At 48.7% G+C, this 13476-nt stretch overlaps 1 long non-coding RNA gene across 1 annotated transcript in view; it reads left to right on the forward strand.

Annotated features, from left to right (window-relative positions):
• The first annotated feature begins 243 nt into the window (after positions 1-243).
• Positions 244-13476, forward strand: part of LOC109292429 — a 25076-nt gene continuing 11843 nt past the window's right edge. The window contains exon 1 of the long non-coding RNA XR_002096120.1: positions 244-559. This is a non-coding gene — a long non-coding RNA (uncharacterized LOC109292429). The remainder of the gene's footprint in view (positions 560-13476) is intronic.

Below are 13476 nucleotides of genomic sequence, written 5' to 3' on the forward strand. Positions count from 1 at the left end.
TGGGCTCAGGCCCTAAACTCTGCATATGAAACCCCTCCAGACTTTGGAAAAGTTCTGAACAGGGTCCTGATTTCCCAGCCAGGCTGTGTTTACTGTTCACTGAATGCATTGGCAAGCCTCTCTCTCGCTCTAATCTTTCCATCTCGTTCATTAAATCAGCTGAAGGGGAAGCGTGAGCTGCTGAGTTACAAGACAAAGAACAAAAGTCCTGGGGGAATCACGCCAACATAGTCATCTCCATACACAGAAAGGTCCCTTCTGCTTTTTTTTTCCCTTTGAAATTTCAAATTCCAGTTTGTGGACAAAGTCCTGCCTATCTGAGAATATAGATCTCCGACCACTGACCAAACTCCATTCCAAGCAACTCCCTAGCTATGCTTTCTCCCTAGCTCAGTCTCCTCCATTTACTCCCTGGATTTGCTGAGATGACACCGAAGTGCTTTCACCACCGCTGCTGCTCACGCCCAAAGTGGATTTTTGCATTTTCTGTCTTAATCTAACAGCTTCCTTTCCAAGTCAGGGATGGGGAAGAAGATTCTGACCATCTGTAATAAACCAGGTAGGATCCTTATCACCTGCATTTCCTGTGTGTAGCCCTTGTGGTCTGAAAACAAGAAAGGGAAACAAGGGCTTCCATTGTGCTTATACTAGCGATTTTAGGTCATCACTTTAATTAAGAAAAACAAGGACAATTTTATAGGGCACAAAAAGCAATTCGGGAGAATTAGCTCTTGGAAGAAGAGACACTCTATATGGTTAACTGATAACTCCAACTAGCCTCTTCACTCTCATCCTTCCTGATTCCCCCGATTAAGCTGAACATGGTTGCATGCTAATCATTTCTTGGCCTGTTTATTTTGCATTAAAAAATTAACAGAGAATAGTTTACTGCATGACTTGCTCACACAAACCCTGCAAACTATCAGGCTTGAAACCCTTATGCAAGACTTGGGTGTCCAGCTTTGAATCCGGGCATCTAGAGAGATTTTCTTTTTTTAAAGAATGTTTTTTTGCTAAAGTCAATATAAATTCTGCCCCCCTCCCCCACCTTCTGTCCTGAGTATATTTGCTTTGTGGCTGTTTCCAAATGGGAAAGATAAAGCCAAGGGCTGATGTTTTGTCAGACTTTTTGTAAACAGGGATATTTAGGCCACATTGTCAAATCCCACTTGCCTTTTGCCTGCATTTGTCCCATAAACAATTACAGAGCAGTCTTCCACATGTTAATAAGCAGCTCCAAGGAATTTGGCTGGAGACAGTGAGAGCTGGACAGGGGTTCAGTTCTCTCCACCTGAAACCAGCACCAAGTTAAAATGGTGGGTTTGGTTCCTCAGTTCTTGTTTGATAGACACCAGGTGAGGAACTGCTCGAGGAACATCTCCAGGGAATACTCTCGGTGGGTGGGTAAAGCCTCCTGGCTGCTGTGGGGTTGAGTAGAACTAATGAAGGGCCAGTTTTCCTTTTGATGCCTGCGTGCAATTCCCACCAGGCCTAGGGGAGCGTTTGCATGGGCACCCTGAGTGGGATGAGCTGCCCCCTCCAGTGCAGTCAGAAAGCTGCAGAACTTGTAAGGTGGCCAAAGCAAAGCTAAGAACCGGCTCGGACTCCTGTGGTAACTGCAGTGTTTCCTTCCTTATTATTCAGTTGCTTGTTTCCCCTTGTATTTAAGTTCCTGTAACTCTAGTCTCAGCACCTGGACTGATTATATCTGGAGACTCATTTATCTGAGTTGAGGTGATTGTAGCATCATCTGCGATGCCGTATGAAATGTTAATGCAGCCAAGGCAGACTTGCTGCTGAGTCCCTTGGGGGCCCCTTGCACTGTGGCACACATACCACACTTCTGCATTTTGCACTGTGTGGCCTGTTAACAGGAATAGGGGCTCAGCCGTGGCACAATGGACTAGGCTTACTGCAAGATGCTGTCAAAACTGGGGTAGTTCACCTGTGCAAATGCAACAAGTTCTTTGACAAAGTCTAGACCCAGGAAATCATTGGGGCTCTCCCTGGCTATAAAAACTGCCCAGCTACCCAGGATATGCTTAGAATGGTTGAGAGAGAAGAGGTTTCCAAAGCACTTAAACTTATGTGCAAGATCCATGCTTTGAAATAAAGAAAAGATTCTGATGAAACTCCATCCAAGAACAGCCGACTGGAAGCTGAAAGGGCAGGCCCTGGGAGCTGAAACTAATTTAAATGAGCCATAACAGCCAGCTGCTCTGGAGACTGACAGGAAAGAGAACTGCAAGCTCTTAGGCCATTTCAACAAGTGTTTCTGTTACAATGCTACTTTCATCCCTGGACCAGAAAAGGAGTTATTAACGTGGATTAACAAAACCTCTAAACATCCCCAAGCAAATAATTTTTCATACTCTTGGGGAGGAGGGATGGGTTTGATAACACCACAGAAACAAAGAGAAGCCTGGGTTTCCAGAATTATACATGTAAAAGGCCTGGTGAATTTGCACACCTAATTGGCATGTGCAGTCACTGAGACTGCAGTATGATTGTGATAACTGCAGCACAGGGATGCATTTTTATGCGTACAACTGTATGTGTGCAGCTGGGAAGATATGGGACAAAATCATGCACTAAAATCACAGGGTGAGTCACTGGCAGAAGTGGGGAGAACATCTGTGAGTTCCATGTTGTTACCATTACTCAAACTCCTTCGATTTGCCCCAAACTTGCAGTGTCCATTTCAGATTTCATTTTAATCTGGGAAAATGTGCCCATTTTTGCTCCCCAAAGCACCCTATTTTGTAGATGTGCCAATTAGAAAAAACATTTTGTTTCCCAGAGAAAAGTAGTCTGTTTTGGAGAAGAACAAAGGTGCACCGCATGTGGCTGAGAAATGAACTGTTTATGGGTTGATGTATATTTTCGGCAGGTTTTCTGTTTGAAAATGATAGTTTCAGCCCATTCAGGAAAAAAGCAAAACCTGAAGGACAACAAAAGTTTGGTAATGAAATCGTGAAAGTTCAGGCCCAGAGTTTCCAAAACAAAATCCCCACATCCACAATATCCACATCCTCTCCTCTTCTCCTCACCCCCACCAGGCCCACCTGCACAGCTCTGGTTTGAGGAATTTTATTTACTGGGGCAGTAACACCCTGTATCTCAGCAGTGAATGTATGGGGCTAAGGGTCTCTTGCTGGGAGACTAATACAACCCCTTCTCACTTGGAATCCATAACAGAAAAATCCTTAACCAATATATAGGTTGCCAGATACAGTGAGCACCCTGTCACTAGCACCTGCAAGCTGTTTGCTGTTCATTTAGACTAAGTACAGACATTCAAAAAGTCTGAGCCTGAATTGATTCAAATGTTTCAGGTTAGTCTAACCTGCATAGATTGAACCAATCTGCAAGTGAATAGACATTCACTTTTGATTCAGTAAATGCAGGCATATGCCTGCAGTGGCTCAGGCCCGAAGTGGGGGGGGAGGGTGTGCTACAGCGAGCCCTCTCTCCCCTTCCGCAGTGATTGAGGGAAGCTGAGCTGAGAGGGGTGTGTGGCCAGGCCCTGGTAGGCCTGAGTATGACTGGGGAGAGGTTTAAATCCCTACCCTGGCCTGCAGGGATGCCAGCCCAAGTGTGCCTAGAGGGGGAGGGGAGAAGCAGCCCTTGGCAGACTTTTCAGGGCGGGGTGGGGCATATGCAGACTCTGAGCTGGCTGGCAGCAAAGGGTCGAGCAATGAGAGTGGGGGCATGGCCAGACCCCCCACCAGCCCTGCGGCAGGGGAGGAGGAGAGGGAAGGCCCTGCCTGCTGCACCAACTCCCTTACAGCCTTGCTTTGGTGTGGGGAGCCAGGAGTCCCCCCTGTCCCAATGCTCTCCCCTCCAGTACTGAGCCCCGTGGCAGCGCCGCACAGAACCCGCTCCCTCAGCCCCACAGCAGGGAAGGAGAAGGGGGAAGAGCCCTCCATGACAGCCTGGCCTGGCCTGGGCACAGGGAGCCTGGAGCAAACTGGGCACACAGCTCTCGCGGCCCCAGCCTGAGCTGCAGGTGGCTGGGAAGGGCCCTGCCCCCACACCCTGGCCCAGCCCCGCCATCCACTTGCCTTGCCCAGGGCTGGGGATGCGGGGCTGAACCAGGGCAAGTGGCAGCGGTGGCAGGGCTGGGAGAGGTGGTTATGGGGGCTAAGCGATGGCAGTGCTAGGGGGCACTTAGGGAGCTATGGCCACCCCAAAATTTGCCTTAGCCCCATAGCCACCCCTCCCAGCCCCCCGGCTGCTGCTCCCCACCCTGTGCAGGCTGTGGCAGTGCTGCCCACCCTGCTTCCACCCGTAGTGCAGCTCCCTCTCAGCCCCCTCACTGAGAAAAGGATTGTGGTCCCCAGGCACATGAGGCTGCTGCCCCTGTCAGGATCCCTGTCAGGCATGGCCAGATGCTGGCCTGGCATGGCCCTCTGAGGCGAAAGGGTCAGAGAAGGGATCTACTCCCCCCTCCTTTCCTTCTCCCCTCAGGGGACCCCAGCCAGGGTCTGCCTGGTCAGGGCACAGTAGCCCCTGTCAGGAGGTCAAGCAGCAGAGGCTGCAGCCGGGGTTGGCAGACCCTGAATGGGGCCCCTGGTGGGGGAAGGCAGGGAGCATTGGCACGTGCACCCCCTGAGATTGGCCATGCACCCCTGGAAGCACCAGCCACAAAACCAGAAGTACTGGCGGAAGTGCACTGCCAGTTTTGCCGCTGGTGGTTCCGGCCTTGGTGATCAGTCACTGGAGGATCCCTGCTGGTGATCTGGTGCCCCCCCGGACTCAGGAGGCACCAGTCACCCATGGGAGGGAGGGGGAATAAACCCCCTTTCTGCCCCCTTCACCTCAGAGGGCCAGGCCTAGCTGGCATCTGGCCATGCCCCCACCCCTGCTCTGGCTGGAGAGCAGAGGGGTGGGGCCAGCCCTGCCCTCTGGAGCAGACAGCCCAGCCCAGCACAGCCCTGCAGAGCATGCTGGGATGCTGGGTGACTGATTTAACTTGAACCAGGAAGGGGTCTGGGACAGAAGTTTCATAAACCGGTTTGACCCAAATCAGTTAAGTTTGATACTACATTCAACTACAAGTTTATCTTAAACCATAGTACAGTTTATTTTAAACCAGTTTTGACCATTTTTAAACTAGTTTATGTGCACTGAACTTCTGTTATGAGTTTAAAACAGCTTCTGATCACTTAAACTGGTTTATGTGTAACTTCTATCCCTAGCCTTAGGCTTCATTTACTTGTGCTTGGTGTTCATTATATACAAATGAAAATGCTCCCCTGGTAGCTCCACCCAGCGCAGTGATAGGAAGAACCGCTGCTGTCAGAGGAGGAGAATGGCCAAAATCAACAAAGGTTACACAGAAATTTTTTTTTGTTGTGAAGTAGGAATGGGTTAGCACGATGGGCTTGCTGGCTAAGGGCTGAGTCACTGTTGGTGCCACTGGCACTAGCCACTGCCAGCACTGGGTAAGGAACCATAAGGGCCAAAAATACAGACTGAAACAGATACTCCTAATGGGCTGAAACAGGGGTGCTCAACCTCCAACCCATAGGCAAATGAGGCCTGTGTATTTGTGGCATCCAGCCCACTGGGTACCATGGGTTAGGAAATTGGGTGGCAGGAGAGCAGTGGCACTTAATGTGGCCACTCTTCCCTACTTCCAAATTCCCAAACCCTAAGCCCTGTGCACAGGCCATGCCCTCTTCTCTCTGTGTAGCTGGATTGGGACTGAGCCATGCCCCCTCCCCCAGTGCAGCTGGATATGGGGCAGGCCACGCCCCATTTCCCCAAGGTGCCCCCTCCAGGTGCCTGGATAGGACTCCAGGTGCCAGCTTGGGACCACCAGCCAGATTCAACCCATGGACAGATGGGGCACTGTCCATCTGGCCTGCTGGGAAAAAATGTTGAGCACCACTGGGCTAGAATATGGGGTTGAATGAGGGGATTGAGCACTGTGTCCTGATGAGAATCTCAGTTCTAGCAGGGACAAGAAAAGAGGAGAGAAAAATCACTCACATTCTGCAAAGGACAAAAAGGCATCTTCCTGACACACAAACCTTCCAACTGGATGGCCAGTATAAGAGAGGCTGTGGCAGAACAAATCTGGTCAAGTGTTCAGCCTTGCACTCGAGGGCATTTCAGATCAGACCCAGCAGATGGAGTTCCTCCATTAGGAACTCCATCTTGCTGGAAGCAGGAGTAGAAATCTATGTATTTACACAATAAGGACAAAAAATGAGACCTTGGCAGTTCATAGGCAGTAGCAACTCTACCAGCTGAACTAAGCAATAATCCTTCCCTGCCTCAGCCAAGAGGCTGTAATGAACCAGCTTCCACTGGGAGCTCCATCTTTCCCTTTGGGAGAGAGATGTGTCTTGTGGCAGAGATGCTAGATATAGACTCAGAAGTAGTGGGTTCAATTCCCTCCTCTGCCACTGGTTCCTTAGGCAACCCTGGGCAAGTCACTTAATCATGCCATCGCTCAGTCTCCATCTGTAAAATGGGGATACTAGTATGTCATTGAAATCTGTGAGGCACTTGGAGATGGGGAACCATTTCTTCCTCTTTCATATGACTTATGTAGATACAGAACAGCAACTATCAATTTACATTTAAATTGGCTCCTACCCTGGGGGTCTTTAAGAGGAGGCTTGATGCCTACCTAGCTGGGATCATCTGAGCCCAGTTTTTTTTCTCCTGCCCTGGCAGGGGGTCGGACTTGAAGATCTACAAGGTCCCTTCTGACCCTACTTTTATGGTTCTATGATTTAGGTGGTTGAGCCAGACAACAGTCAGGATCTGCAGAGTGTATCACTGTGATACCTCTTTCATATTTGTGGATCGGGCATTGAGTTGTTATATGTTCCATAGTATGTTCTGGGTGACCCCAGTTGCACTCTGCAGCGTTTTAAATTTTCCAGTTGCGCATCAAGTATCTGCATCTCCTGTGGTTTGTACGGATATGATTTAGAGTTGTCCGTGAGCATTGCTGGAGATCAGGAGAGATCTATCACAAGATGTTTATTTGGGACTTCCTGTGAACTCCATTTGGTTTTTCAAGCTTTGTCAGGGTTGATGTTACATCGTTGAAGGTTAAGCGGATAGATCCAGGTGACTTGCATGACTTCAGGCAATGGTGAGGGACACTGTTGAGGTCCTGGTGGGTGGAGAGATGTTTGTTTTTCTTAATTTGCTGGACTTTCTGTAGTTGCTGCCTTGTGACAGATGGGTGGTGGAGTGATGTGCAACAGCATGGGCAGCCGAGGTGTTGGGGCCAATTTGAGGGTTCCAGTAATGCGCCGCATTGCAGAGTTCATTTGGATGTCAGCAAGTCGAGTGTGACTGCTTCTGGTCTATACCAGTGTACAGTTCTCGGCTATGGAGTATGCAAAGGCCAGCGTTGATGATCCTGTAATACTGATGGTCCCCAGTTGGGGAACCACTGAGAAGGGTAATTAGGCCCAACACATTCTACCATTTGAGTCCATGGAGCCAGATCCACAAATCTGTATTGTGAATCTACACACTTCTCTGCTTCTGTAACACCCAGCCCTCAGGTAGGTCACTGGCAGTGGGGATCAAACCCAGGATCTCTGGATCTTAAGGCACAAGCATGTACTACCTGTGCTAGAAGGCATGTCTCTGTTTTCTACAGGTGCTTTCACTGCACTCAGTGTTGTGATAGCTGAGCATCTTCCATTGCTGTGTGCATGATGTGAAGTAGCTAACATCTGTCACATGTTTGTTCTCTCACCTTCTTCCCAGGGAGTGCTTTGGTTTGGGGAGGCAGGGCATTATATGAATAATATTGCCAGAAGTTTATGCTAGAGAAAGAAAAGTCAAAGAAATGTGCCTTGCCCTTAGCAAAGTTCGCGGTGGCTCTTCCTGGGGCAGTTCATTCTACCATCTTGCACCAGCCCCCAGCCAAGCTTTGTCTTCCACACAGAGGAGATCTACTTATTCTTTAGAAAGTCCCCTTGTGCAAGAGAAGCAAAGTTGTAGACTATGTTCTTCATCTCCAGAGCATTAAATAATCCTCTTTCCAGGCCACTGAGTATGTTCATAGTAAGGACTCAGTCCCCAATTCAGTATTCAGTAGGAAGATGGATAGGAGCAGAGAACAGGGTTGATGTGTTTGAGGTAGCCTGGGTAGCTAAGGAGACATGCTACAGCCTTTGTTCACCATGAGAGCAACAAGCTCATCACTTGCTATCTATGACTGTTCTTTACTACAGGGGGATGAGCCAGCAGACTGACTAGCTGTGGGTTATCCTAGCAGCACAAAACTGAGTAGCGCTTCAGCTCTAAATCTGCATGTATCTTTCCAGCTATTTCCAACAGACCTAATTATTTGCTGGGCAAAACTCGTAGTATCTGTTTGACAGCAAAAATCTCTGAGGATTCCTTGTGTAGTCCTAGGCTTTCCAAGGCAGATATGGAAATGGGCAAATTCAGGGACTCCAGGGCAAGAAAGAATCTACTGTGACTGAGGCCAAGGAAGTTGTGAACTGAAAACAGTAGAGACATTTGGGTATTAGTATTAAGACTGGAGAGGCATTGTGTAGGTAGAATCGTAAGGAAAAGGAAAACTTCAGCTGGCCTGTAAAGGAGGTCCGAACTATGAGTTAAAATTCAGGATACTGGGATGATTCTGATTTCTGGAATTAGACAAAAACAGACAAGTTCCCTGGGACCTCCCTACACAGGCAGAGGTAGTAACTAATCAAAATGTCTTTTCTGCCCATAACATTCCTGATTTCTTGATTAAGGAAAGTGGAACTTTTAGTTCCTCTTCGAATATTCAGTCCCGATCTCAAAGAATAACATTATTATTTATCCCCTTTGGTTCCTCCAATAGCACTCTGGGCTATTGGCCTCTTCAGCCATAAAAGAATTAAAATATATTATGACCATAAACCACATAATTCAGGCGATTAAACATTTCAAACAAACATATCGTGATTTGCCGAAGCCATGAACCTTTCGAAATCAATCATCAACTGATAAAGAATGCAATGATTAACTGGAAATAACTTCCAGTACAAATGCCCCCAAATCATTTTTCAGCAAGTCATGCCAGCAGAGGGTGAGTCCACTCAAGGGGACAACTGATGGGGCATGGAAGCCAGGACATGTGGTAAAAGGTGGAAAACCAGAAAATGATAATTTGTTTTTGCTCCATTATTGGAATCAAATTGAAGCCTTGTAGGGATCTTCCTCCATTGAATATCCAGTCCTCCAGTAGTTGCAGCACTCCTCTGGGAAGTAGAAGACCCAGGTTCAAGACTGCCTGATTTGGGTCACTCACATCCCAGGGGAAGGCCATAACAGATTTAAGCTACATCTATACAGTATCTTCCTCTGCCCTCCAGCAGCACCCCCAAGCATGCCTTTGAAACTAGAAGCAATTAGCATTGCTAATCAGCACAGGGGCAGGCTTACTGGCACTATCATGCAGTAGTGCTAATTAGCTTCCTTATAGCTCCATGTGAAATGGCTACCCTGCTTCTGGGTTAGAAGGCAGTGTGGCGTGTTGATGGCACTGCTCCTTACCATTTTGATGTGGCCTCAGTGTCTCAATCCCTGGTGAAGCTGTTCCCTTTTATATAAATTCAGTGGGCCAGAGGACAAAGCAACTCAGTCAAGATTCTGGTGGTTAGGGCATTTGCCTAGGATTGGAAACCTGAGCCACTTGCTTGACAAAAGCTTTGCTGAAATCCCTACATTTCTGCAAAAATAAATCAGTTTTGATGAACTGTTTTTTTTCTGGTGGTTTTGTCAACGAATTCGCAGCCCGCTCTAGTCAGAAAAAGAAACAAGTTGGGAATGGTTTTCATCAAGACCATCTCCCTCCAGAATCTGTTTCTCTTTTGTTTGACTGACATGGATTTTGGCACGGGTTAAAGGGGTTAGGCAGCTCAGCACGCTGGAGCCTGTTAACTAAAGTGCAAGCACAGAAGTGAACAGGAGCTGCAGTGCAAGGATTACCTTAGGTGGCCCTGACCTGAAAGACTATTTCCACAGGCACACAGGGTGTTCAGGATCCACTGTCCCTTCTGTTCTCTTGCGATCGCCAGCAAGGGACTTAGTTAATGCCAGTTATCACGGTCGATACCAGGAGGCTGACTGAGGCCTCCCGACTCATGCCCCAAAAGGCACCGAGAGCTGTCGGTAGGCAATAGCTATAGAACAGAGCCGCGCTATTTCCAATCAAAGAATGTGCACGGCACGCCACCCTCATCCTCCTCAGCTTCATTTTGAAGTCTAGAAAATGTCAGTTCTGGGCTATTGAAGTCAGCATAATACACAAGGTTGGCCAAGTATTAGCCAAACAGTTCACCCCCACAAGGCAAAATGCATCTCAAAGTAACCAGGGATCATTTGTAGCTGCGAGGTGGGGATCAGTATCGTGCATATGACTCCTTCCGGAGCCCAAGTCTTACATGTATTTTTCAGTCACAAAATGCAGGGCTGGTTCTGGCCATTAGCAATGTGGACTTCAGGGACATAGAAAATTCAATGTTGGTTCCAGGGAGTACATTCCTGACTGGGATAACCAGTTCCAGGCAGCTGTCCCAGGGACCGCAGGGGAAGGGAGCATGCCGTACTGGATGCTGGCAGTGCTGACCACCCAGAAACCACTGGCGACAAAATGTGAGGGACAGACAAGAGGAAGGCAAGCAAACATGTCTGCCCAGCCCCGAAGGATTCCTCAGTGCACTGAAGTGACTGTCCACACATTTCCCAGTGTCCTTGTCCTGGGGGGGACGATTTCAAAGCAGCCCTGTCTGTGTGCAGCGGGGGAGAGAGCAGGCGGTAGAAGAATGCTAATTCATCCGCACGGATTTTTGCATTTGTGAAAATACCCTTTTTCTTTCCCCAGAAGAATGATTCCAAAGTTAAAGACCTAGCACTGGTACCTGGTGTTTCCTGAAGCAAGGCATAGCTGCCGCCATTCATTTTCCACATGATCAGCTGGTCCCCAGGAAGGAATTAGAGTTGTCTCACCCTCAGACAGGGACTTTCATCCATTGGGCACCACCAGGGTTGTGAGCACAGAGCCATGTTCAGTGCAAGTCCCCCAGGGCTATCCAGAGTGTGGGCTGCAGGGATAAGCTAATCCCTTAATGCTGGTCACAATGAGATTTGATTGGAAGCAGGCGCTCATGCAGCAGAGTTGCAGGTTTTAAAGGGTTCTGACCAATACTTGAAGAGGAATTATAAGGTAGCCCCAGAATTGCACCCTGTTGTCACACCCCTGGGGCTGCGCTGCATTTTCTGGGCCACCTTTTCAAGTTGTCCTTCTCTGACCTGGCACCTGCCTTTCCATACTCCAAAGGGCTGCCTTTGGAGGTGCAAAATTCATGAGCAGATTCAAAGGCTACTCTTGAAAACATGCCCTGGTATGTTTAACAAAGGGACTCAATTTAGCTCCCCCTCTGTAACGTCAGAGAGGAATTTGAACATTTTAAAATGTTTCTGTATAACTATCCATAATACAACATCCTGGTACAACAACCTTTGTCTAACCTCTGTGGCATTCCTCAGAGACGCGGACTTACGCAGTCTCCATTAGAAAACACAGGGCAGTGAGGTAATACACCAGCACTTCCAGAAGCCGAGTGCTCTAGGAAGGCTCAGTATTATTGTCATTATGGGGGTAACTCCATTACAGCATGCTTGATATTTGGCTTCACATCTTCAGGGGTATGCTGGGGAATAAACTCACCTCTGGGACCTTAACTGATTTACACAGTCCTGGCGTGGTTGTAAGTGCAATGCCCTCTGTATGGTGCTCCTGCTTTGGCTGCTGCCAGTGCAGAGGGTGGCTGGCTGCCCACCTGCTCAGTGTAGTTCTCCTGAAGGAGAATACTTCACCTCTTCTCCAAAGTCTGCACTGGGGGCACCTATACACATGCTCCAGAGTGGGGTAGGGGGCACTTTAATTAGAGTCTCTCTCAGAGCCACTCTAATTAAAGTGCCCACAGCATCATGTGTATTCAGTGCCCTGTGCTTCAAAATGGCAGTGGGGTGCTTTAACTAAAGCTTGTTTGACTTCTGGTTAAAGTGCCCCTGCTGCTATTTTGAAACACGGGGATACTGAATACATGTGATGTGGAGGCTGCTGGAGCGTGCTAATTAGCATGCTCCAGCAGATTCACAGCAGACTCTATTGACTGAGTCTGCTCCGATGCATGCTAATTAGCACGTGTTGAAGCAGAGGTCCATCATGTGTATAAGTGCGCTGGTTTCCTCTTACCCCCTTCCAAGTGCCAGATGAGGTGCTGATGATGACTTATAAAGCCATATATTCCCAAGCAGCCTACTGTCTTCCTGCACTAATGCAACAAGTGAAATAATTTGTGGCACCTTGGCTAGGTCTGAGTATCCAGGGGGAAACAACTAGAATCATAGAAAACTAGGGTTGGAAGGGATCTCAGGAGGTCATCTGGTCCAACCGCCTGCTCAAAGCAGGACCGTCTCCAACTAGATCATTCCAGCCACAGGGCTTGGTTGGGCCAGGTCTTAAAAACCTCCAAGGATGGAGATTCCCCCACCTCCCTAGGTAACCCAGTCCAGTGCTTCACCAAGGTAGAATGGCGATGCCTCAACAAGAAGTGACTGCTTAGCAATCTGAAGGTGCCTGATTTACCCAGGCTGTTGCCTGAAGAGGGTGAGGGTATGGGGTGGCCTTCTCATGGACTGCAAATCTATTGGGGCTGAAATTCCTCAGCAAGTTTAGTATATTGATTCAGTCAATTCCCCCCACCCTTTTGCCCAACACACCCCAGGGAGTCCCTTGGAGATAACGGTGTCTCTCCTCCCTCACCCCTTCCTCCCAACACACATTATCAGGGCTTTGGGCTGGCATGGGCTAGGGACAGAAGTTACACATAAACCAGTTTAAGTGATCAGAAACTGCTTTAAACCTGTAACAGAACATAAGTTCAAAATGGCGGAAACCGGTTTGAGATACACCTGGTTGAATGTATCAGGCTTAACTGATTGAGCTCAAACTGGTTTATGCAACTTCTGTCCCAGATGCTTTCCTGGTTTAAGGTAAACCGGAGTCCTCCAGCATCCCAGCATGCCCTCTGGGCTGGGCTGTGCTCTTTGCTCCAGCAGAGCAGGGCTGGCCCCATTTCTCTACTCTCTAGCCAAAGCAGGGTCAAACAGGGTCAGGGGCATAGCCAGATGCTGCCCCCGCTAAGGCAAAGGGGGTAGGGAAGAGATTTATTTTCCCCCTCCCTTGTCCCACCAGCACAGACCTACCAGACATTTCTCCGCTTGCTGCTCTAGCAGTAGGGACATGGCCAGCCCCAGCAGTAGCCTCAAGTGAACTGGCCAGGGAGGAGGGTTAATTTCCCCCTCCCTGTCCCACTGGCATGGACCTGAGCCAGGGTCCACCTGGTGTTCCCCCCTCACTGCTGTAGCAGTAGGGGCAGGACCATGGCCAGACACTGGCTGGCATGCCCCCCTGAGGCAAAGGGGGCA

This window comes from Gavialis gangeticus, unplaced genomic scaffold, assembly GCF_001723915.1.
Source record: "Gavialis gangeticus isolate Ggan-Ray unplaced genomic scaffold, GavGan_comp1, whole genome shotgun sequence".
NCBI lineage: Eukaryota > Metazoa > Chordata > Crocodylia > Gavialidae > Gavialis > Gavialis gangeticus.